This window comes from Mixophyes fleayi, chromosome 4 (genome assembly GCF_038048845.1).
Source record: "Mixophyes fleayi isolate aMixFle1 chromosome 4, aMixFle1.hap1, whole genome shotgun sequence".
Taxonomy (NCBI): domain Eukaryota; kingdom Metazoa; phylum Chordata; class Amphibia; order Anura; family Limnodynastidae; genus Mixophyes; species Mixophyes fleayi.
The window spans coordinates 237,792,808-237,817,545 of NC_134405.1; positions in this window are offsets into that span (position 1 = coordinate 237,792,808).

Here is a 24,738-nt window from a genome sequence, read left to right on the forward strand (position 1 = left end):
CCCCCACCTCCCCCCCTCCCTTCCTCCTTATCTGCCACTGACTTCACCTCCTTTTTCTCCTCTAAAATCGCGGCCATCAGACTTGAAATCTCCTCCTCCACCCACTCTTCCGCCACCCCCCCTCTCGCCCTTCCTCCCCCCTCCACTCTCCCCCCTCTCCCCCCAGCCACCAACTCCTTCTCTCCTTCCGCCCCACCTCGGGTGAGGAAGTCCACTCTCTCATTTCTTCTTCCCCCCCTTCTACCTGCCCCCAGGACCCCATCCCTTCTCACCTTCTTCTCTCCCTTTCCACCTCCACCTGCTCCCACCTCGCTCACCTCTTTAATCTGTCCCTCTCCACCGACATCTTCCCCTCCGCCTTTAAACATGCTCTCGTCTCACCCATTCTCAAGAAACCCAATCTTGACCCCACCTCACTCTCTAATTACTGCCCCATTTCCCTTCTCCCATTTGCCTCCAAAATACTCGAGAGACTTGTCTGCAACCGTCTCTCCACCTACCTCTCTGAACACTCCCTCCTTGACCCTCTCCAATCAGGCTTCCGCCCCCTCCATTCCACTGAAACTGCCCTGGCTCAAGTTACGAACGATCTCCTCTTGGCTAAAGCCATGGGCCACTACTCCCTCCTGATCCTCCTCGACCTCTCAGCGGCCTTTGACACCATTGACCACCCCCTCCTGCTTCACACCCTTCAGTCCATTGGCCTCTCCGGTACCGTCCTCTCCTGGTTCACCTCTTACCTTGCCGACAGTTCCTTCTCTGTTTCCACCTCTGATTCTTTCTCCCCTTCTTCCTCCCTTCCAGTCGGGGTCCCTCAGGGCTCTGTCCTTGGACCCTTACTATTCTCACTATACACCTCTTCTCTGGGTGCACTCATCAGCTCCTTCGGCCTCAAGTACCACCTTTATGCTGATGACACTCAACTTTACCTTTCCTCTCCTGATCTCTCTCCCTCCCTTCTTTCCAGGGTATCCGCATGCCTCTCTGCCATCTCCTCCTGGATGTCCTCTAGATTTCTTAAACTCAATCTTGCTAAAACTGAACTCATTGTCTTTCCTCCCTCTCGTACCTCCTTCCCCTCTGACCTCTCCATTACTGTTGACAACTCATCTATCTCCCCTGTTCCCCAACTCCGCTGCCTAGGTGTCATCCTTGACTCCTCTCTCTCCTTTGCCCCTCACATTCACTCTCTCGCCAAATCCTGCCGTTTCCAGCTTCGCAACATTGCCCGCATTCAGCCCTTCCTCTCCCAGGATGCCACCAAATCTCTCGTCCACTCTCTGATTATCTCCCGCTTGGACTACTGCAACCTTCTCCTTATCGGCCTCCCCCTCTCTCATCTCGCTCCCCTTAGATCTGTACTTAACGCCGCTGCTAGGCTTATTTTCCTCTCTCGCCGTTCCACCTCTGTATCCCCACTCTACGGAGCCCTTCACTGGCTCCCCTTCCCCTACAGAATCCTTTTCAAGCTCCTCACTCTGACTTACAAGGCCCTCGCCAACTCCACTGCTCCCTACATCTCTAACCTTATCTCTATTCACACTCCCTCCCGTTCACTGCGATCGTCCAACGATCGTCGCCTCTCTTCCCCTCTGATTACCTCCTCTCACGCACATATCCAAAACTTCTCCCGCGCCGCTCCCCTCCATTGGAACAAGATCCCCCGCTCCATCAGAACTTCCCTTAATCTGTCCTCTTTCAAACGAACATTAAAAACCCACCTTTTCCTTAAAGCCTTCCAGTCTCATGCCTAAACTCCCACCGGTCGGCTACCTCTCTTTCTCATCCCTTCTTCCCTTCTCCACCTTCCTCCTGTCTCTCCGTCTCATCCATGTGTCTGTCTGTCTTCCCCTCCCTTTAGATTGTTCGCTCCTTTGAGCAGGGCTCTCCTACCTTCTGTTTCCATCACTTTTAACTACGCTCTCCAGCTACTCAGCTCATCTCCTCTCAGTCCCTCTGCCCTCTGTCTCCTCTCGCTTCTCTCCACTCCCCTCAGTGACTCTCAACCTGTCATCTGTGCCCACCCTCTTGGGCCATAGTTACCTGCCTGTACTCACTTTTCCCCTCCCTCCCTCTCTTTCTTGCTGTGCCTGAGCCCCCAGAGTTATAGTGCTTACTGTTACTTGTACTGTGCTGTTTCACCTTGTACTGTGCCATTGTTTGTCCTTGTACGGCGCTACGGATACTTTGTGGCACCCTATAAATAAAAATTAATAATAATAATAATAATAATCTTATGAAGACGGGATGGAGAAAGGAAAGTCCTATATAAAAGTTTCAGAAATATTTCTAAGTGATTAGTACATTTAGACATTTTAGATAAATTCTTATAAATGCATTCCCATTGAGCTGAGGAGAGATGAACATTAAGATCCGACTCCCTTTTTGACTTAGAGATATGTTTAGGTGGTTCCGTGGGACTGGTTAAGTGTTGATACCAAAAAGTGAAGCCCCCTTTGTTATTGCACCTTGTCAGTTTAGTATAAATCAAAGGTGGGGTAGGCCCAAAGTGCACGACACAGATCAGTGATCCAATGAAGCAGTCGTAGGTACTTGTAAAATCCCTTATTGGGAACGCCAGAGCTGTTCTGCCGTGCAAGGGAGCAGAGACCCTCAGTGTCAAAATAGTGTGCGAGGGATTGGAAGCCCTTAGACAGCCAGTAGGATAAGTCAAAGTCAGTAATGAATTTGGAAACACTAGATAAAGGGAGATTTCTTTTCGGTACAAAATCTTTGGAAGTCTCCACAGCCCTATCCCAAACCCTGAGTGCATCCTGGATGGAGGATGGGGGATGTAGGAGGTGTGGTCTCAGGGAGCTAGGGAGCCAAATCAGGTCTGCTATAGGGAGAGAGGGTTCATTCCAGATCAACCCCGGGCTTATGGTGGGCCGGAGCGGCCAATCTCTGATCTGAGAAATAAATTAATGCTGCCTGGTATTTTGCCAAATTAGATAAGGGAAAACCACCCTGCACGCTGAGGAGGACCATTCAAGCAAAAGACAGTTGGGAAAGTCTGCCTATCAAGATATATTTAAGCATAGGAGAATGAAGTGCATCCATCTTTGGGGCAAGTAGGGAATCATTCTAAAGCCATGCTTAAGTTTGGGGAGCAGCATCATGTTAAACACAGCCACCCAACCCAGACAGGAGACTTCATAGCCCATCCAAGAGTTATGTGCTATGAGGTCTCTCATAGCTGATAATTTATATCAAACACATCAGAGATTTGCGTCAGGACATCTCTAGGTAAGAGAGTGATCTTTCCAAGCATATTTAAAATGGGCCTTCAGCTGGGTCAGAGAGTCTAGAAAAATGTTTAGGGGAAGGGCCTGCGTTTTGATAGTATTTAGTTTGTAGTTTGACACCTGACTGTAGTCACCCAGAATTTGGTGTAGCTCCATTAATGAGGTCTCCGGACTGGACACAAAGAGGAAGACGTCGTCCACAAATAGGCAAAGACTGTCATCTGTTCCCAGAAGGTTGAAGCCCTTACAGGCCATGGAGTGTCATAGGCGTTCCACTAAGGGCTCAATGGCCAGTATTTAAAGGAGGGGAAACAAAAGGTACCCCTGTCTGGTGTCATTAGAAATACCAAATCTGTCTGAGAGGAAACCATTGCTAGACACTTTGGCAGTTGGTTCATGATCGCCTTGAGGATATTACCAGTGAAAACAAATTTCAACAAAACTTGGTGTATATAACCTCAGTGGAGTCTGTCTTCTCCGTTTCCAGAGAAAGCACCAACAGCTCACTCTGATGTCTCGAGACATATTCAATATTGTGGACTCCCATGGTGTGGTCAAAGGCCTGCCTCCCCATGACAAAGCCCACCTGAGTAGGGTGTATGAGGTTGGGGATGAAAGGGCATAGCCTGTTGGCAATCAATTTGGCATACATTTTGAAGTCAGTGTTGAGAAGGACGATCAGCCTATAGTTATGGCAGCCTGCTCCATCTTTGTCCAATTTTGCTATCAACACAACCTGAGCTTCAAGCATCCCCTCTGGGAACCTACCACAGTCAGTGCCAGCATTGTACAAATCAACTAATATAGAAACAAAATCTTTCTGAACCGTAGTATAGAAATTGGTCCGGGGGCCTTGCATCTTGGAAGGCCCTTATCACATCAAAGATTTCTAGAGAAGTATTCAAGGATTGCAAAGCATTGCTGTCTAGAGAGGGAGGGCTGAGATGGTGGAGATAGTCATGAATGTGAGTAGATGAGGGCTGTGGGATGTCTGGGTCATCCTTGAGGTTATATATAACCTTCATAATACTTAGCAAAGAGATTGGTGATATCCCAGGGATTCAAGACCTTTAAACCCTCTAGTGTGGACATATAGTGGATCCACTTCCTGGCCTGTTTGCACCTTAGTTTCCTGGCCAGCAACCGTTCTGCATTATTACCTGTAGTATAGAATTTGTGATGGAGACGGGAGAGGGCAGCCTGGGTACAGGCCAGAAGAACTTTCTGAAGCTGTCATTTAACTTGGGTCAACTCAAGTTTCAGTTCAGGCGAGGGGCAAAATTTGTCACAGGTTTTCAAGGTTGAAAGCTTAGATTCAAGTTATTGCTGAAGAAAAGTATTTGCTTTTTTCAGTCTACAGCCCGTTTGTATTGCTGCCTCCACCGTGTAGAACTGCCTTAAGTGTGCACCAGTATGTAAATAGGGAAGTGTTCCCAGGTTTATTAGTATTTGTGTATAGATTAAGGGCATCCTGGAGGGTAATCTAGCTGTTGAAAGTGGTGAGAATCTAGTTAGAGACGCCCCACGGCTGAAAGGATTGTTCAGGTGGAAGGAGACCAAGTTCACAGCAGCGGGGCATGGTCTGACCATATAATCCGAAGGATAGAGACTGAATAATAGTGTTGGAAGGACCATTTGTCAGTGAGTATCAAATCTATACATGAGTGGGTTTTGTGGACAAGTGAATGAAAAGTGTAATCCTTAGTTCAGGGTGCAAGGGCTCGTCATGCATCATAAAGATCATAATCTGCTATCAGTTTTTGGGAAGCTAGGGAAGGGCCCACGGTATTCAGGGTTAGTGCCACTCCAGGAGGGTAGGTCTTGTCTAGGCACATATCCAGGACAAAATTAAAATTATTCAGGATTATCAGACTACCTGTTTTAACCTTCAGGATTTCCCACAGGACAGCTTTGAGAAAGGGGGCCATTAGTTGAATAGCAGAAAGGGTAAAAGTTTTCTCGGAAGGTGTGTGGGGGGGGGGGGGGGAGGGGGCCCTAGCAGGGAAATGGGTTTCCTGGAGTGCCACTCCATCTGCTTTGTGAATAAAGAAGGAGTATGGGCCAGTGTTCTCGTTCTCTTTTTCGGGGAGTTAAGACCATGCATATTTAAAGAAAGAAGCTTAATCATGCTAGCTGTGGTAGGCTGTGCACAGAATGAACAGATGGAGAGATTCAGGGAGTGGCAGTCTCAAGTAGAATGGGGAGATCGACAGTATCAAAAACAAAGGGAGGATGTCTGCTGGCGGAAGAGAAATGGGTGGGAGGAAGGAAACAGTATGAAGAGGAGGTAAACAAGGGCTATAGAAGCCCAGATAGTAGGTTAGCATATTTGCTCCCTAGGGGAGAATTGGCAAAGTGGTTAACATTTTGGGGTGTGGAGCTTGCAATATAAGCAATCCCTGCCCATGTCTAAGGATAAAACAAAATAGAATAAAATAAGGCACCCTGGAAAGAGCAAGATGTGCCCAAGAGCCCAAAGTTGTAAGTGGGTCAGACACAATACAGTTAGACTCAGCAACACAACTTTCAATGGCATTGCATAACATTACATTGAAAACAGAACAGTGTAAATAATCTGGTAGTGACCCAGAGACCTAGAGTAACAGTAATGAGAAGGTCAAAACACACAGGAACATGTTGAAGGGGCAATATTGGGCCCCAGGTTGAGTTGAGCAGAGGGGGCCATGGCTAGGTTGCACGACAAGAAGAGTACTCATGCAGTTCTAGCTGTACTCCCAGTTGAATGACCTCCACTAAACACTATTGTAACAAAACAACATTTGAGGAAGAAACAGTGCTAACCATGTCAAAAACCCAGACGAAGCCTAGCCCTTCCAAGGATTTAGGAGAAAACCTAGAGGGAGGGGTATAATCTTCCCATAAGGAGGCTGACTCCAAAACATGGCAAACAGTACCTGAGAGTCAGCAAACAAACATTGTGTTGCGGGTTTCTGATTGTCCATGGGAGAATCCCAGAAGCAGTGGAGAAAATAACAGGAGGCTGAGACCCAATGGAGCATCTGAAAAAGAGTGAGAGAAGACAGAGACTTTGAGATCTGAAACTCAGGGACCAGTTTGTCCCACCATAGATCACTTAGCAGTAATGCAGACATGAGAGTGAGAGGTGCTAGAAGCACAGACAATCTCCCAGCCTTTCAATAGTTGGACACCATCATCAGGAGTAGAAATGACGTGAGTCGAATTATTCCTCCGGATGATGAGCTTTACTGGGATGTTGTGCCTCTGCAGGTCTGTGGTGACAGTGTGGAACGACCTCCTCTCAAGGATATTGGCTGAGGAGAAATCAGGGAACAGTTGGATGTCAGAGAGAACCTCTGTGTTTTCCACTTTTCTGGATGCTCCCAGAAGCTGTTTCTTCATGTGGATAAAGTGCATCCGAAGGAGTGTGTCCCAAGAAGAACAGCCGTATAGGCCACATATTTTGGCAGTTTATGTTCGATAAGGAGGGCTTGCTCCAAAGCTAAGGGAAGGATCTTGCGGGACAATGTCATGACAGTGGGGGTTGGCGTTGGCCATTGCTTCAGGGATGCCTAAAATGTTGACATTATTGCACCTAGAGCGATCCACCATATCCACTATCTTGTCTCTAAAGGAGTCCAGTTTCTTTTGTAGGGTGTTGTGAGATAGCACCAACTACCCCATATTTTTCCCCCATTATATTAAGGGGTGATAGGATCGCAGCTACTGATAAGCCTTTAGAACTGAGCTAGAAGACTTCTTCACCTATAGCAGCCGCCTTTCCCATAGAATTGTACACGTTCGCCGGTGCTCGGATGCCCCCAGAACTTATCTCTATGGTAGTAGAGGCTTATCAGGATAACCGCAGTGTAGGACAAGGTAACTGGGAAGCTGGAGGTGGAGGCCGGGGCCAGACCTCGGTGATGGAACCGTGGCCAGAAGAAGGGTCAGAATAAAAGCCGAAGGTCAGGGCTGGCAGCAATCAAGCAGGTCCAAAATTCAGGCAAATGTCAGGGTCACAGGCAAAGAAGCAATATCCAGATTCAAGAAAAAAGGTCAGGGCAACAGGCAATCAGGCAAAATCCAAAAGCTCAGGCAAGGTCACAATGAAGAGTTAATCTGGATAGTCAAGAAACAAGCAGGTCAGCAACACACAGGCAGCGGATGCTATAACTGTCAGGGAGGCTAAGCCCTCCCTGCCTTAAATACATGAAAGGACCAATCAAAAACAGGGAGGCACAGGAGGGAGGATAATCCAAGCAAAAAAATAGTTATCTATAATTTGCGCACTCACCCGGTTGCCCAGGTGGCTGAGTCGCGGCAGTGATTTACAGAGCGTCCCCGTCATCACTATGGCAATGGCCTGGACAAAACCCATGACGATGGCCGGGACGCAACCCAGAGGCAGAAGCGAGTCGTAGTGGCTCGGCACCGCTGCGGCTCGTGACAAGGGGACAAAATTATTTAATTATATTATTCGGGCACTATGTAATGTTAAATTGTGCAACATAAATAATATCCACCATTAACAATCACTTAATATTATATATTCACATTTTCCCCATAATATAATGCTACAATAGTATCTCCATAAACAGACAAAAAAATTCCCCCAAAGAGCAAAGCAACAGTGTGTGTCCAGTATCTGATATATCTGAGGCCAGCTCAGCTCCGCCCACAACACTGGCACCTAGAGGCCTGAAGCTCTGCTCAGATGCACCTGCAGACCTGGCAGGAAGCCAGGGAGGGGGCAACAGAAATCGGAATGCGTTTACTTCTGAGGATCCCTGTAGTGTGGTAGGAAAGGTGCTTGATCCAGAGACATAGTGTAGCTGGAGGTGCTGCAGAAGCGGGGTCCAGTCCTTCTGCAAGGGGCTCTATCTGGCACTCTCCAGGACGTCTCTTGCATGGCGACTTTGGTAGAGGGCTGTCAGCAGCCCATGTCGGCTCCAGCCTGGTGGGTCAAGTGCCTTAGTGTCAGGACTGCTGCAGAGGTAGTCACCCTCCGGGGACAAAGGCAGGTGGAGCTAGGAGCACTTGAGAGGGTCAGGTCACATTCAGCATGAGTAGCAAAGAGTAGGCCGCAACTGTTCACGGATCTCGCCAGTCCTCAGTACAAAGAGGGGTTTAGTCTACCCATTTTAGCCAATTTGAGGGCAGGGAACCCTCAGTACTGGGCAGTGAGGTCAGGTAGCTAGGAGAGCAGAGTAGATACACGGCTGTCTGTGATGGCCATCAAGCCATGCCACTCTTCTCTCTCTATTTTAATTATGTATATTAGTGCTTCCTTTAATTAGAATTAACCCATCAAATTAACAGTGGCGGCTTTAAAGAGGTCAATAAATACATAACTTGCAAATTAGGCAATTGAGATTATTTACTTCTTATTATGTTCTTTAATGCTGGCTTTACATTAGGTCTTTTTTGCTTTTAAAAACATTGGAAACTTGTTCGTTATATGTAGTGGTCTGCCCTTGCACTTACTTGGCCAGTGTTTCTAGTTAAAATGTATTTTGCAACTTACTTTTTTCTTAATATATCATTCACCTTCTTAAACCCATAAGCAGGTTAACTGACAGTGGGTATATCTTTTACATATACCTCCTTAGTTCAAAGATTATTTTTTTTCAAGATATATGTGTATTTGTAGAATCGGGGTCTTTTTATTTTTATTTTTTCAGAAGAGAACTTCTAAAATCATAGTTTTAATTCTGAGATAGTAACAGACCCACTCCTCTCTCCCCTTTGTCTTTATTCACATTTCAAGGTCCGGGAAAGTCCTTACATTTTATTTTACCTAGTGGATTGAACACGGCAGAAAGAGGAAGGTATTTTTAGAGAACTTGAAATATGAATTATTTCCTCTGAGTTTTCTGTCCAATCTGGAAAAAAGGATAGTATTCTTCGCCCTTCTTTTTCCTCAGATAAATTTTAGTACACACTAAAACACTGTTACTATGCTGCTTAGTCAAGTGTAAAATTCCTTGTGAGCAGTACAACATAAAAAGTCACAAGAGACTCGAATTCTAGGACTATAAAATTGAAACTGTTGAATTATTCTTCTGAAGATCATTTTGAATTGATGCTTCAGAAAAGGAGTACTTTTACTGATGTCAAGCACCATTTACTGAAATTTCAGAGTAATGTTTGATGAATTTCCTCAACAATTGGTTTTTAGATTCCTGTAGCCAGGCAGCAGTTAGTTGTGTTCAGCCCTGATATCCTGAGCTGGCTTCTATTTCCAAGCAATGAAGTCTGCTCATTTTCAAAAAATAAATGAAGGGATGAACATATTTGGGAACTTACCCAAATTCATTAGAAACATACACAGATGATTCTCTTTTTTCGTTGTGCGTGAGCTGAAAGACAATGCACAAACAGTAACAGGGAAATCACTTGTTCAGTACAGTTGGAAATATCTGCAAAAAATGTTTGGTTTGTTGTTGCACTGCATGTTTTTACAGTATTATTTTGGCAAGCTCTATAGCTTTGTATTATTAGGAGGAGTGAGAAAATTAAAGGATAATGCCATTCCAAAATTTGTGATATATGTTAAATATGAATATGCCTCATCCCCATCCTCCGATCTGGTGGGTCCAGTTATGTAGCGGTCTGAGCAGGTAATCCTCTCCCCCCTGTTGGTTAGGATTTTTAAGATAATGCTTTAATGCCTCAGGCACCCCTTCCAATCCTCCACTGAGTACAGACTCTAGGAATGCTGTATTCCCGGGGGCTGGACATGTTTTCTGCTTTCTGCATTACCTGCGTCACTACCAGTCTTTGCAGCTGTACCTGTAACTCCCACACAGTATTGAGGTCAATTCCTACCATGTGCAGTTCCAAGGGAGGTTGACAAGAGACAAGAAGGCAGTAATAGACACAAGAAGATGACATGAGACATAAAGGAACACAAGAGGGGGAACAATAACATATAAATAGGGAAAACAATGGTAGGAAGTGACACAGATCCATGGAGCAGACAAGATGACAGTAACACGGTGACCCATGGGGAGATGGGAGATTTCAGTGACAGAGGGAACACATTGAGGAAAAGTGGGACAGTGACACAGACACATAGGAAGATAAGAGGAATGCCGAGAAACAGAATGTCACAGTCATCTGTTTTTGTTGATCCAAATTGCGATCCTTGGGTCTTGCTGAAGCAGGAGTGTAGCAGAATCTGGAGGCTTCGATAAAACTTCTGTTCATCTGGGAAATGCTGTGGTTTGCTCTGTTTACTGCTAAAATACAGAGTAGCTCTAACAGAGTAGAGTCCGCGCCGAAACACAGAACTGGAATCTGCTGTTGTAATAATCTGAAACCGTTCGTGGAGAACTCAACCCCGGCACCTATAACCAGGCACATGGAGCTGGAACCCACTACAGGGAACAGAAGATGTAACGCATGGAAACTCATAACAGAATAAGCTAAAACTGGAAACAGGACCTCAGAACTGAGACCAGTGGGTAAATGTTTCAAGCTCCGTTTTATTCAGAATTTAAACATTGCAGCAACATTTTAGTACCCAAGTCGCGAGATGTATTAAGTTGTGCTTTTTCTCTGATCTTCAAAATTGCTGGTCATCTCTCGTGATTTGCTGGGATTTCAAACTCGCCCGTGTTTAGCCAACTCTCCCGTGTTTAGGTAAAAATTGCCATAGACAACACATTGCTTCCTAGCTGAGAGATTAGTAAACACATCACTGTTACACTGCCCTGCCTAGACATCACAAGTCTCTGCGGCTTTCAAAAGTGTAACAATAGATAAATGTTGAAATAAATAAATGCTTGGGGTTCCCCAGTACGACCACTATTAACCCTAGTGCTGCCAGTCTACTGCTGGTTGTGCGAAAATTGGGAAAAAATTTGCATGGGGTCCCCCGATTTTCAAGCAACCAGCACTAGGCAAACCAGCCGGGGTGGTTGGCAGTATAGATACACACAAAGAAATGGTAGAAGACGGCATATACCGTATAATCTAAATGAAATGATGGAAGTCTATTAAACAGTCTCACTGTTAGGAAGTCAAAAAATACTCCTCATGAAACTCCATTAGAGATGTAAATACCTAATATAAAAAAGTTCAATGAATGCTTTAAAATCTTCCAATCGTTCACTGTTAAGATATGGAATCCTCAGCATACCATATAATAAAGGAAGAGAAATAAATTATGGTGCAGTATATCTAAATAACATGCAATTTTCAATAAAAAAAGAAATTACCATAATGATATGGAATAAATCTTCACCGATAAAAACGGAAGGAAGGTCCAACATATAGAATCAATCAAAATATTTATTACCAGTATAAAGAACTGGATATAATTAAAAACAAAGGAACTTCAAAAACCCGACCTCGGGTATAGGTGGATCCTTACCCAAAATAGATGAACAAACAGCATGCAAGAAAAGCACTGTGATCCCCGCTGGGTGTACACTGCAGGATGTCGGCTTCTGTCTGTATCTCCGATAAATTAATATCAGTCCAAGAATCAGCTCTCCACATAGTTTTTAGATGGATCGAGTCAGTGTATCAAAACACACTTATTTTCCCTGCTGTATAAATACCGGCTGTTGTACAGGAAATCTACTTGTATGGTAAGTAAATTCCCATCCCGAGATCTGCTCTCCACCATCGTCAAAATACACTTATTTGGCACTATAGTAGGTGGACACGCGGCAGCGGTCCCCCTGCCTTAATGACATACCAACCCCAGGCTGGTCAGCGCTGGGCTAGATTCCCTAGGGAGTGGGGTCCACAAAAAAAAACATGTAGGCCCCCCCCTCTAGGAATAACCAGCCCAGTGCTGAAAGCACTAGGGCTCTTCCTACACCCCTGGGCGGTGGGTATAGGGTAATATCGGCGATCATTGTGATAAAAAAACAAACAGGCGCCATTTCATTTGTGGAAATACAAGTCCCAGCCATGACAGGGTGCCATAAACAGTCTGGGCATGCTGATGCTTGTATAACTACAAGCATCAGCATACCCATGGCCACCAGGTCATGCTGGCACTTGGAGAACCACAAGTTCCAACATGGCCTAACACCCATGGCTGGCTGTGACCTTTAGTTCCAGGAAACAAAATGTTGAAAAAACCACCAACCCTCATTAATACCACCCAAATGTAATTAAAATAATAAAACCCCAATAAATACACCAAACACCCTCATTCATAACACATATATTTATTTAAAATAATATTCCCCAATATACTCACCAATCTGACTTATTCTTTTGTCAGCAGCTTTTAATACAAATTTGCTTGAAAGCCATGTCCTTAAATATTTGTAGATCCAAATGTCCATACTTGAGGCTCGAAAATATTTGTAGATCCAAATGTTAATGCTTAAAAATATCTTCGGTTCTTCTGGTCAGCATGACCCCCTAGTTGCTTGCAGTCTTCTTTTTTTCAGGTCAGAATGACCACATATTTGTAGATCCAAATCCAGAACATGCTTGATGAAAAAAAGAAACCCGATATAGACACAATGTGACTTCTGCTTGTACAGTGTACAAGCAGCCCAACTCTAACGAATATAATACAGCCGCGAGCTGTATTTATACTCTATAGGGATTTCCCACGCTGTCATGACTATTTCCCATTTCAATATAAACTATGTAGCAGCCCTCCAGCACCCTGTAAAGATACGCCTCTTATAAGGCGTATCTGTAGATGCATCTATGTTTAATTGTGTTGTAATTACGTGAACACACCCGTACTGTACTCAGTCTACGATTGCCCACCCATACCCACCCCATTCCGTCTTTCCAGATATAAGGCGATACAAGTTAACAATGCACAAAAAATCTATATACGGATTTGGTATAATAGGGAAATGTATATCTTAAGCTAAAAAAAATTATCTAACTCTAAGTCTAAATCCTTAATCTGTAAATCCAGTCCGGTCACTCTCATGCAGCAGTTGTGTGGAGGCATTTTATATTTCCTTTATTGTTTTTACTTATCAAACAAATGATTTTCTTGGCTTCTAGAAAAAACAAAATGTTTCTTTAAATGCCCGCCGTCTATTAATATATTGTTGATATATTTTTCTCACTTTTATTAAAATATATTGATCAATTATATTGTTCTTTGTTTGACTAAATTCCATGTGGAATGTTGAGTCACGAAAAAAATAATCCTATTAATAATATGCAGCTAAGTTGATCAATTATTCAATTTGAAGGGGTTTAACTTAGTTAGGTTTCTAGTTTCTTCTGTAAATTGTTTCAATGATTCCTTAGCGATTCAAATTACTTTTTTAAATGTTATCCAATATAAGCATTTGAGTTGTGTTGTTAATATGTGTTGATGATTTTGATGTAGCCTTTCATTTTAATTTCTTCTGTCTTGTGTTACTGGTTGGCAGAAACAGATCAATCTTTGTAACAGTTTGAAGTTTATGATTTATTGCCTTACAACAAGACAAAAATGATTGTTTGTACCCTTCTTGCTTGTATGCAATGCTGCAGGGGCTTTAGTTGTTTCTAATATGGTGTGTGGAATCTGTAAAATGAATCACTTCATTTCTGAAGCAAAACTATATTATTTCTCTTTTATGGATATATGCCAGATAGAGAGGCAGAGAGGGATAGTAAATGGAGACAAGAGAATGAGATGTCTTGACTGAGTTTAAATTAGGTATAGTATTATTACTTTCTTATTATTTATTTAAGCACTGAAAATCAATTGACTCAAGTGAGATGTCAAAGAAATCTATAGGTCCTTGTTCTAGAGGTAAAAACCCCTCTTGATTTGTATATTGTATATAAAAAAGCTTATAATTGTCAGAGCCTAAGCCTGCACCCAGATCTAGACTATTAACTTAAAATGGTGATTTAATTGAAACAATATATATATATATATATATATATATATATATATATGTACAATGTACTTGTGTATTTTATTTCAATACTCCTTTGCAGTGCTCTAAATATTGGCTCTTCTTTGTCCCACCTCCTTGCAAGCCGCCAGGGTTGCGGAACGCGGGGTAAGCAAAGCAGGGGGCCTGTGAAGCACTCTGCTCTGACTGTCTTCCCAGTTTGTCCACCGACCCAGTGGATTGGTGCTGCCTTCTCAATGGTTGTTGGGCATGACGTCATCATGTCCCAACACTGTCAGTGAGGCGCAGTGTAGAGAGGAGCCACCACCAAAAGAGAGAGAGAGGAGGAAGAAAAGAAGGTACTAGGAAGGTAGGTAAATAATGGATGCATCAACAGTTTGATGAACGGATGGGGCAACTGTGTGGTAAATGGAGGAGTCACAATGTGATGGTCTCATAATGGGATGAAGGAGGAGGGTGCATAGTGTGATGAAGGAGGGGCCACAGTGTGATGAAGGAGGGGCCATAGTGTGATGATAAAGGAGGATGCACAGTGTGATGAAGAAGGGCCATAGTGTGATGGAGGTGCCATAGTGTGATTGAGGAATGGGCAGAGTGTAATGAAGGAGGGCCACAGTGTGATTAAGGAGGGTGCACAGTGTGAATTCACTAGTGAGAGGAAATAATAGGAGCAGGAGCTGGGAAAGATAAAGTGCATGTGAGGCACACACATAACATGGAAGCGATAAGGGAGATATATTGGATAGTTTTATTATAATATTATGAAAATATGAGGGAAAAGTACACCAAGGAGATATGAGATAGAGGGACACAGAGGAAAGGTAATTGGAGGTGGAGGACCCAGGGTGGATAGCCTTGCACCATTTAATATATTTTATATCATACTATATTGTCTTAAAATGCATTTAAAATGAATTTCCCTATATCAAAGTGACTAGGCGAGGTGGCTAGGCGACCACCAGACCCCAGGCCACTCATTTCAAAGTGAAAATTCCATACTGTCACAACCAGTAGGGTCACAGGAGTACCCGTACAGTGTGCTCACATTGGCACTACCTCCTAGACGGCGCGGAGTCTAACAGAGTGGGAGGTTTTCGCCAGAGGATTCCGCAAGGACGCTTGGTCCTTGCAGCTCCCTGACCGCAGGTCGCTGTTCTCCTAGGAGGTGATGATCGAAACTGTGAAGAGAACCAGGACTATAACTGAAGATGCTTCAGATAAGGAGTACCAGGAAGGCTGAGAGATTAGGAGACATTAGAGCAGTGTGCTTATTAACACAGAAGTCTGGTAGTGATGGTAGCAATAATTTGCAGAGCGTTACCACAGGGTAGTGGAGTAGTCACAAAGGCTGTGATGATCTGCAGATAGATGTGCTGGAGACTTCACAGAACAGGCAGCAAACAAGAGCGAGGGAACAGGACATCTGAACAGGAGAGTAGACCTGAAGATCTGGCAACTTGGTAGAGAAGCAAGTGCTTTAAATAGACAGAGCTGACCTTCAATTAGCCAATCAAGAAAATACAGGAAGTATTGAGCAGACCAGGTATATGCTTGCTCAGTTCAGTCCAGCAAGTGAATGCAGAAAGAGGGAAACAGGTGAGAACAGTAACCATAATGCAGGTTTAGCTGGTGCAACGGTGGCTAAGTGGTTAGCACTTCTGCCTCACAGCACTGGGGTCATGAGTTCAATTATCGACCATGGCCTTATTTGTGTGGAGTTTGTATGTTCTCCCCGTGTTTGCGTGGGTTTCCTACGGGTACTCCGGTTCCCTCCCACACTCCAAAGAGATACTAGTAGGTTAATTGGCTGCTATCAAATTTACTCTAGTGTCTCTTTCTCTGTCTGTCTGTGTGTGTATGTTAGAGAAATTATACTGTAAGCTCCAATGGTGAAGGGACTGATGTGCGTGAGTTCTCTGTACAGCGCTGCGGAATTAGTGGCGCTATATAAATAAATGGTGATGATGATAATGACACATACCAGCAATTCTAAATTCCCACTTCGACCACTACTTCTTTGTAAACAATGTTACTGGTTCTTCCTGCAGTGGACAAAATAAAGAAATGAAAAGAAACACTCAGTTAAACCCATACTGTACTGTACCTATGTGTATACAAATAAAAACCCAATTGTCACCAGTGCATTTGATTTTAACTGCATTTCACTGTTATTTGAAGCATGATGAAACAATACTGGTGGTATTATCTGAAGACCAATAGCCGAGTAGATATCCAGCGATTAGTCAGACGTTTGCCGGATCGGTACACAAGTGGCTAGTCAGACGTTTGCCGGGTCGGTACACAAGCAGGTAATCCCAGATGCAAGGAAGTGTAGCAAGTAGCAGGAACTGAGCAGGCAGAATACTCAAGCTCATGTCTGATCCAGAAGGTGCTTATTATAGGCCCAAACAAGAAACAGGATCCAAGATGGTTTCTCCTTGATGCCTGTGACAGACCTGGGTCTTATTTTGGGACTACCATCATCCACTCTGTTATTAAATGCTGCCCGATGGCCAAATCTGTTATTGCTCTGGTGTCCGGAGAGGGAGGGGGAGACAGCTCACAGGAAGTGTGAACCAGCTGCGGACAATGTGACATCAAAAAAGAGTGGAAGAGGTTAAAAACAGGAGGGTCAGGACCTTATCTAATATCAGGAGGTGGACTCTTCCTGTTTGCTAACTATTGTTCTAGCAACTCTTCAACATAGTCTGATTGGCACCATCACTGCAGTTGGGAGACCACTGATGTCCTACTCTACTTCCATCCCTGTTACCAGCCAAACTCTTTACACCACCACATCACAAGAGGACAATGAGTGTGGGGTTGATCCAGGGAGGTGGCCAGGATCAGGTGTCTTGTGTGAAGGAACAAAAAGGAGATGTCTGGGCAGGGGAGGGGGTTGTTGGAGAATCTTGAGAGAGCAAGGACTTTGACTGATTGATAGTAACCATCTTCTCTCAGGGCCAGAAAGGAATGCTTGAAGCAGGAGCTTCTTGAGATAGTTCGGAAAGTGTACCTCTAGGACTGATTCTGTCACCACTCCATCGTGAGACACTCGCAGATTCTAAGGAATTGGTGAGCCTACATCGATAGGGAGACTAATACTCCGGGTCCCGCCAAGCTGGTGGAGAGTTGGCCGAGCGACTTGGATCAGCAAGATAAATAGACCCACCTTACGAATTTGAACCCCTGACCCACTTGGATTGTCAGCTGTGGAATTTATTACCAGGAGTTTGGGCCTACTAGGACTCTGTGCTGGGAGGTCTGGGGACTTTGTTGGGGAGTTTTTACTTGCACTGGTGATTTTCTGACACTCGTTATACTTGGTGGGGGAACAAGTTTCTCCTTGGGGAGCACTGTTGTATTTTACTAAGTGTGTGCACTTTGTTTAATAAAAAGGATTATTATATCTTTCCTGTCTCCTTACCTTTGTCACCTGTGTACCTAGAGGAACGGGTATCTAGTGAGCTTTGGTTCCAATCCCGGTGTCCTCACAATGCCATTCTGACTATCTTGGATAAGGGCAAATCTAAGGGCAAGTTTTACTAGCAAAGCATGCTGGGGTTTGTAGTTTCACAACACCTGGAGAGTCACAGGTTAGCCAGGCCTGATTTAGAGATTCTTCTTGTTGCTCAACTTGACCTCGCTCGCTTTTAAGGACTGCCCCTGGACCTTAGTTGATGGAAATGGAAATACACACCTTGATGAGGAACTGCAGGTGCTTGAACTCAAAAGGATACTACTTAAAGGAGTAGTTGCTAGGCATCAATAGTTTGCATAACAAAAGGACAAATATTGTCAGCTCTTATGCTCAACACTCCATATTTGTGTGTATCATGTAACAAAAGCATGAGGTATTGGTTCATATTTTGAAAAACATTTAAGCCTGCATCCCAAAGTCAAATGTACATCATTGGATGCAGGTCATATACTGACCTATAGAATTCAAACACCAATAAAATACAGCTAAAATTAGATGCACTCATCTCCCAGGCATAGGGTTTTACATGAATGGTATGCATGGTATGAAGACTCACTGCCCCTTGGCATAACCTGTTTTTATGGTGGCCTCTATGACATGGGGTGTCAAGCCCAGCATACTCTGCTTTAGAGCTTTGGAGCAATGAGGTTCCACAACAGGATAATAGGGATTCCAATCTTCAGTGTCAGTTTACAAGGAGGCTTTCTTGGTTGAGGGTTGAGAGAGTTGAAGAATTCAAGTGGGATATTTGAGTCTCTTCATTATTTGTTGTGTTGTTCATTGACTCATACGTTCTCTCCTTGCTGCAGAAATAGTACAACATTTAAGCATTGATGACTGTGGTGGTGTCATTCTTTGGTGTTAAAAAATGTAATTACATAATCTTATGTAACTGTTTAAACCTAATAATTTGGGAGTTTTCTCTTTTGGATAAAGGTGCTTAACTATTTTTTATACATGTTGCCTGATCTTAATTTTAACATTACTTTCACATAACATTTTGGTTAAAATCAGCTTACCTTTACCATCCTGACATTAAAACAAGGTAAAGAGGCAAGAAGTTGTTCGCGTGTGTTTCACCAGAATTGTGCTCTTGCCACAAGATTTTATATTTGAACATTTCTGTCATGTCCTCCCTTTCCCTTCACTGCTCCAAACTATACATATTAAAATATTGTAGTCGTCCTGGGTAAGTTTTGTACTGTAAACCATGTACCATTTTAGTTGCCCTTCTTTATACATTATATTGCTTGATGTACAATTATTATGTGAGCTGGACCCTGATAAAGGCACGATACTTAATAAAAAATATTGATTTGCTATAAGACGCAAACAATATATATATATATATATATATATATATATATATATATATATATTAGTGTGGAAAGTCCCTGGGGTAGTGTATAAGGACAGGAATATTTCACTTGGGCTCCTAACATACTTGTTGTAAACACCCAAGAGGTAAATGTATCAAGATTTTGTCTTCGAAGTCGTCGACATTTACAGGCAAAAGTTGCTTTTAAAGCCATTGCCATTTTAAATTTCCCCTGCAAAGTGGCAGAATATCTGCGACTTGCAAAATCCACATTTTAGTACATTTAACCACAGGGAAATGTAGCTGTCTGTGAGCTGCTGAAGGGTTTCAGTCCAGTTGAAACGTTGGAAAAGGGTTCTGGGGTTTAAGGATGGAGAGAGGGAGATCTATTAACTGGGTCTTGCAAGTTACCTGTGATTCTGCTGGTAATCAGGAGCTGCACCTGAGTGGTGTTAGTAAAAGGCTGCAAGGTAGAGATGCTCTGACTTGTTTTTCTGAAAACCGAGCCCACCCGAACATCACAGATCCGAGTACCGAGCTGGTTCACACGCCCTCTGAGCTGGATACAAGGCAAAATGTCATTGTTGTGTCGTCAAATCTCACGAGCTACGAATTCTATAAGTACCACCCTTCAAGGAGATCCGATGCCATTTCACAAAGAGACAAAGAAGGGGTAGCAGGGTTCTTTGCAGTCTCCAGTGCAGTTGGGCAGTGTGATTAATGAAAGAAAAAGAGGAGGGCTGGCAGTGATCTTAAAAGTCTCCAGTCGCATTCTACTATGCCATAGCTCACCCAGAAACAGGAGAGGTGTGGCAGTGTTCAGTGCTGAAACAGAAAGAATAGGGCTGGGAGTGTTCTTAAAAGTCTCCAGTCACATTCTACTGTGCTATAGCTAACTAAAAAAATAGGAGAGGAGGCAGTGTACAGTGCTGAAACAGAAATAATAGGTCTGGCAGTGCTTTTAAATGTCTCCAGTCAAATTGTTCTGTACCATCGATATGGATTCACATCAGTCCACAGAACACCAGGAGCACCAAGCAGCTGATGATAGTAATCCCTCTACGTCATCTGCTAAAGCTTATGTTAAAGTGCATAGTTTTTTTAAGTCAGGGAAACAAAAATGTAAAAAAAACACCTTTTATCCTTGGTAAAGAAAAAAAACACCTGTAATCAAGGTAAAGTTAACTGCAGAAAAAGATAAAATTGCCAACATGCCATTCTACACATGCAGTGGCAAGGAAAGGTGGTGCAGAGCTTTTTGAAAAATAACAGGGATGTGCAGGAGATGCTGTCTGTGGCCTGTAAAATTTCAGAATATTTCTGCCATTCTGCGACAGCATGTAGGAGATTACAGCAGCAACAAGAACAATTTCATTTGCCCTGCCACCAACTGAAGCAAGAGGTGGTAACAATGTGGAATTCCATCCTTTAAATGCTTCTGAGGATGGAGGAACAGCCATCCACGCTTACACCACAACCATGACATTGGGAAAAGAGGGGTAATTTATTTTAGTCCAGCGAGGTGAAGAATACTTTCTGTGTTGTGCAAGGTGCTGAAACTATTCAAAGTTATCACCTGTGAAGTGAGTTCAGACACTGCTGGCTTGAGCCAAGTGATGAAACAAAGCTATTACGCTAAGTATGTTTTACTTGTAGATCAATTACTATATTAATTTTGCCAGGATCCAAGAGTTATCAAAGTCTTGAAATCGAATTACTACATTTTGGTGACTGTGCTTGATCATATGTTTAAGAGCTATGTCTTCTCTTTGCTTCCAACTGACCTAGATCTCAAGAGATACAAGGAGCTCCTTGTGAGCATATTGACAGCTCAAGTGGTAGGTGGCACAACGGCATCTCCTCCTTTAGTTTCCAAGGCAACTACTGCTAGGAAAAAGCTTTGCTTTCCCAAGAGACCCAGGAAAGCACTCAGTACAACATTTTGACATCTGGTCTGGTCTAAAAGAGTTGACCAAAAACCGTGACTGCTCTGCTGTAACTCCACCTCATCCTACTATTAACATCCAAAGGATGGTGAACGATTATTTTAATGACAGCATTGAAATAGACATGTCAGACAGTCCCTTTACATACTGGGAGGATAAAAAGGCAATTTGGAGACCCATGTACAAACTCACTTTCTAAAACCTAAGCTGCCCACCCTCCAGTGTGTACTTGAAAAAAGTTTTCAGCACAGCTGGGAACTTTGTCAGTGATCGACGTAGGAGGCTATTTCCTAAAAATGTGGAAAAGATGATGTTCATCAAAATGAACTACAAATTCCACGAGGAAGGCCTTTACTGGCAATTACATCAAAGTACAGAGACTTCTGTAATGGTGGATTCCAGCGGTGATGAATTAATATTGTGTGAAGATGATGTACAAACTGATGAGGGTGAGGATGTGGCTGAGGATGATGACAACAACATCTTGCCACTGTAGAGTTCATTAACAGCACTGTTAGCTTTAGGTGCCTTAAGCCCATTGTTAGTTTGTTTTGTGGGGGCCCAAATAAACCAAGCATTTAAGCCACAAAAGTCGCACTCCTTGTTGCTGAAGTGCTTGCTTTGTCATAGTGTGCATGTCCTTTTTAAGATCCATTATAAGGATTGGTGGAAGGGCCCAAGGACAATTCCATCTTGTACCACTTTTCTTTTCAGCTACCACTGTGTGCCACTGTTACCTAGATGTGCTATAAACTGTTGTGTGCTTTGCAAAACATAGCTTTCCCAATACACCCATTGATGATGCAAATGCCTCAGCACAAAATTTTGACGTCTGGTCTACTTTTAAAGAATTTACCAAAATTCATGACACCGCTGACGTAACTCCACCTGATCCTACTATCAACATCCAAAGAATGGTGGAGTATTATCATTATTTTTTTTAACTATATAAAGAAAATAGTTTTATTAACAAAGAGCAACGTTGCTTGCAGAAGTAGTGTAAGCATGGATGTCTAAATAGACATGTATATGTATTATTTAAACATTCCACTTTGCTGCTGTTTCCAAAGTATTGCACAAAGTGTTTGTAGTCTGCACTTTACGTCAAAGGTACCTAGCTATATTATAATTGCATTGTCTGGAACAAGATCCGATATACTCATGTCAGAGTGATCACAGCCAATATTTGGACACCTGGCAGATTTACCCTTCAGAAGTTTGTTTTTAATAATCTTTTCAATTGCTTCACTCTCGTTCATGTGACCACATACTTTGTTTTTCACTGGGTTCACCATCTCCAACTGTGTTATAGGACAAGTGAAATTTACAGTGCTCTGGGTGATGGCGATCTCCTCGTTTTCATCTTCCAAAGCTTCGTCTGCAGGGGTCGGTCACACACCCATTTGTTTTATCAGGTCTCTTAGTTGTTCTTTAAACTGGACATATTTATCATCCTGCCTCGGGGACTACTCTGTTTTATTCTTCTGAAGCGCAGTGTATCTCTCATGTACATGTTCTCTTAAATCCGGGATCTCATCCGGTGAGTCACGTTTTAACTTTAGTACAGTCTCCTCAACTGCATCAATATATTGGTTGAAATCTCTGTTCAATGCAGCGTATTCTAACATGATTGATTCCATGCTGCCCATATGTTCCGTGTCATAGTCTGTCTGAAGAAGATCTAATATTACTCCAGTTGTAATATCCATTCCTTTGTCTACATAATTTTGGCAGTTCTTCAGGGATGAGAGGGAGCTATCCAGAGAGGAGAAGGATATTAAAGATGCAGCACGAGCAGACTTTATTTAATAATGTAGAGTTCTTTGACAGTTCTATTGGGCGTAAGGCAGCTAAGCTATTGGTAGCTTGATTTATGGGGACCCAAAAAAAACAAGCACTTCAGCCACAGAAGTTGCACTCCTTGTCGCTGGAGTACTTGGCTTGTTAAACTGTACATCCTTTTCAATATCTTACATCAGGGTGGGTGGGAGCGCCCAAGGACAATTCGATCTTGCACCACTTTTCTATTTTGTCACTGCTGTGTGGCAATGTTTCCTAGATGTGCTATGAACTGCCGTGTGCTATTGTCGTTGCTCTGTCATTTAGCATCCAGCGAGCTCGCTGCATTCTGTGTCCAAAAGTTTATGAAAATAATACTGTGACCGGTGGTCAAAATTGACTGGAAATGACTGGAAACTAGTGTTATTGAGTTTAATAATAATGTAGGAGCAAAAAAAAGAGCAATATAATGTGATTTTAGCATACTTTTCTAAAAAAAATACAGATCTAAAACCAACACCAAAACACATTAGGGCGGTTTTGTCAAAACCAAAACCAAAACATGAACTGATCCAAAACCAAAACCAAAACACGGGGGTCAGTGAACATCTCTACTGCAAGGCAGCTCAGTCAATCTCTCACTGCCTGGAGACAGGGGCTGCAGATTCTCTGTAAGAGAAAGCCAGATCTCTGCCTGTAAGTTACTATGCAGAATATTCTAGTAGGTCAACTGGCTTCGGACAGAATGGACCCTGGGATGTTTGTGTGTGAATGTCACCTTCAGTTTAAAGTATTTCAGACATTTTATCACTTTGAATAAAGTAGTTGAGAAGCAATGTTGCAGGCCTGAACATTGAACATCTAAGCTTTTCATTGCGGTCTATTCTACTCTACTAAGCCCAAAGAAACAGGGAAATGGGTTTTTGAGAAAGGGTAAACCTCAAATCATTGCCACATTTATTTGTGGTCACTTGAATAGAAAGGTTATTAGAAAATAATATTAACTCTACCTGCTTTGCTTTTGCTCTTCAACTTGGCCCTAGATCTCTCCTTGTCAACAGATTATCATAACATTGTAATAAGCAGATGGCAAGTCAAACTGGTTGCTTTTGCTAATGACATCCTCTTATTTGTTTCGAACCCGAAACAGTATATTGATATTCAAACTTTTAGACAGATTTACTAAATTTACAGGATTCACAGTTAATCAAGACAAGTCAGAGTCCTTAGCAATGCTTGGGCAGGCGAGATTGGACTGGCACACCACTTTACCCTTTCGATGAGCCCACAAATCTTTCACATTTTTAGGCATTACCATCCCATCCCATCCCACCCCCTCCTATCTTTACGCTTATAATGTCAAACCTATTGTCTAACATATAAGAGAGGAGTTTCAGTTGGGGCAGACCTTGAATATCAATCTCTTGGGTCGCTGTAATATGATAAAAATATCTTGCTTTCTCAAAATATTATATATCTTGCAAATGAGCTCTCTTCTTTTACAGAAGTCGGACTGAACTCTAGCATCTCATAATTTATATGGAATAACAAGAAAGAACGGATTAGTCTTTCAAAGTTGCAGTAATCGACCAAAAGAGGAGGCATTAATCTGCCTAATATTAAATGCTACAATATTGCCTTTAAACTATGACATGCTATAGATTGGATTTGTGACCAAAGACTACATTCTGACATCTTGTTACAAGCTCAACTTTGTGCTCCGTTATCCCCCAAATATGTTCTTTATACTCCTTTAGACAGACTCCACAGTTGCGGCATTGATAATCTACTCATATTATCTACATGCAAAACATAGGAATTAACCAGGAAAAGCCAGAAGTTATCTCACACATGCTTGCTATTTCTTCCCCTATTGGGTAATTTAGACTTTCAGAATGGTGAAGCCTCATTACCCTTCTCCAGGTGGGCACAGATAGGCATCACCAGGCTGAATTACCGTTTTGGCCCTTTACAGAAACCTCTTAGCTACAGAGAAGCTACTGATAAATATTCCTTTCTCACTCTATATAGATATGTTTTTTCCAGACCACTCATTACCTGTGCTCCACTCTCTCTTTCCTAACTCTTCTAACCTTGTCAACCCCCTAGACTCCCTAATACTCCACTGACCCCGTACACC